Source organism: Carcharodon carcharias, chromosome 19 (assembly GCF_017639515.1).
Source record: "Carcharodon carcharias isolate sCarCar2 chromosome 19, sCarCar2.pri, whole genome shotgun sequence".
NCBI classification, from domain to species: Eukaryota; Metazoa; Chordata; class Chondrichthyes; order Lamniformes; family Lamnidae; genus Carcharodon; species Carcharodon carcharias.
Genome location: NC_054485.1, coordinates 10,509,643 through 10,511,770, shown reverse-complemented (window position 1 = coordinate 10,511,770; position 2,128 = coordinate 10,509,643).

Sequence of the window (2,128 nt, the reverse complement as noted above, 5' to 3'; positions counted from 1 at the left end):
TTACAAGTTGTACATTAATCAAAAGTATAGTTTGTGAGATTATGACTAAAAATAGGAGTCCCCGTGTTTATAAGTTGTGTCAATATTGTTCCCGTTCACATCCGAGAACATTAGGTACTTTATTTCGGTCTTCTGGACCTCAATGCTTGTGTAACACAGTGGCCAGATTTTGTGGTCAACAGTGAAGGGGCTCACTGCTAGGAAGAAAGCTGCTGGTAAAAACCTGGTGGTTGCTGTTGCATGGATTTCACATTTCCTGATGTTGATATCATTTTGGCCTCATCTATTGGGAATCAGCAGCAAGTGGTCATCAAGTAGACAATTGCATATAAGAACTGTCAGAGCTGGTAGGTTTTATCGTTCACTTATCTTTTGTTTAAACCAAAAACAAGGGTTGGAATACACTGATGGGATTGAGGTGGAAGTCGGAATATCAATTGAAAAATAATATGTATGGAATTTTTAGCATGAAATTGAGAATATTTTCAAACCCAGAGGGTGGTGTTCAGCAATAATTATGATTCAGTGTGCTGTTAAAAACAAAATTACACCACATTGCTATGATCCCCTTGGAGATCGATAAATTTTAAAAGAAATCAAACTTCCAGTCAATAGCTGATTGGATGCAACAGGATGAAAATATTTTATGTTTTAAGACATTTAGTAATAGTAAATAGTCTAAAAACATTACTGACAAAACACTTTTCATAGGCAACTTATACTTTAAACTATAGAACATAACACAACTAGATCAAAAACCACCATTCGGTATATGTTGTGCTGTCCTTTAAGTAGAAATTCAATTAACCTAGAATTAAATTCTCCCAGAATTAGTCCAAAGTGATTTTTATTTACCAACGGTTTACTTCCGATCTTTTCCTTTCTAAGCCTGGAAACTTAACTCCAGAATTATCTTTCATGGTGCAAGATTCCCTGGAGACTTCCCCCTCCAGCCAAAGCTAGGCAAACCTTCTAGCCCCAATTTAACTCCTCACAAATTTAGTCTTTTTAATCCGGAGACCCACCTGCTCTCTCGCTCTCTTTGGCCTCTGGCAGATTAACTCGTCTGTGATATTTTAGGAAAGCATGTAACCCAATTTCATGACTTCCTCTGTACCATTCCCTCTCAAGGCCCACCAGATGGAAAAGTGAATTACATGGACTTTTTAAAAACAAAAGCGAATCAGTATTTCTACAAGACCCCAACTCTATTTCTATTGTGGATTTAAATGGGCAGTTTAAAGCATAACTATTTATAATCTGACATTCTCAACACTTTTCTGGACTTTGGAGACTCTCAGTCTTTCCACTATTGACACACAGGCTGCTGCCATTGCCTCCAGGCATAAACACCTAGTACCTTCTTCCCAGCAAATCACCTAATGAAACCACGCAGGCTTGCTGTCAGGCAGACTGCATGACAGGTCACATGTTCCCTTAATTTTACCTTAAATTGAAAACAGTCCCAAAACTTAACAATATTACAAACCTCAATTGGAACAACACTCAGTAACTTATTCCAGGAGTTTTACAGCAAGACTAATAGTCCAAAAAGTGAAAGTTCACATCAAATTGGCAATGTCTACATGATTTCCATTTGGTGAAGACTTCAACAGTACACACCAGGTAGAGGAGAAGGGAACCACTGACAGCAATGTCCGGATTGCTACATTTAACTACGGCCTTGCAGTCATCAAAAGTTGCTGTCACTTCGACTGCATTATTATGGTCAACGCTGACAGTCTCACCATTATAACTGCAAACCTGAGCCATTATGTATGCTAGTAGAATTTTCTACAATTAAAATAGATTTTAAAGGCTAAAATCCAGAAAACTGGGGAGGGGTTTCTGCTAGGTTGTGCTGTTATCTTCACCATAATACACTCCAATTCAGCCAGGACAGTGCAAAAGATTGCAGAATTTTGAGCACAAATTACATTCACTGCAAATAAGAGCTTCCATTAATTAGTGTTTTGTGATAGAAGCTGACCCTACCAAAAAAACTGACCATGCCCTGATCAAATTAATCACCAATGCAAGTTTCTACTTACTGCGCCAATTTGCAGGCTTTCAAGGAGGCTCTAAAAATGAACATTTTGGCAGAAGGACACAAAGGCACATTAAAAAA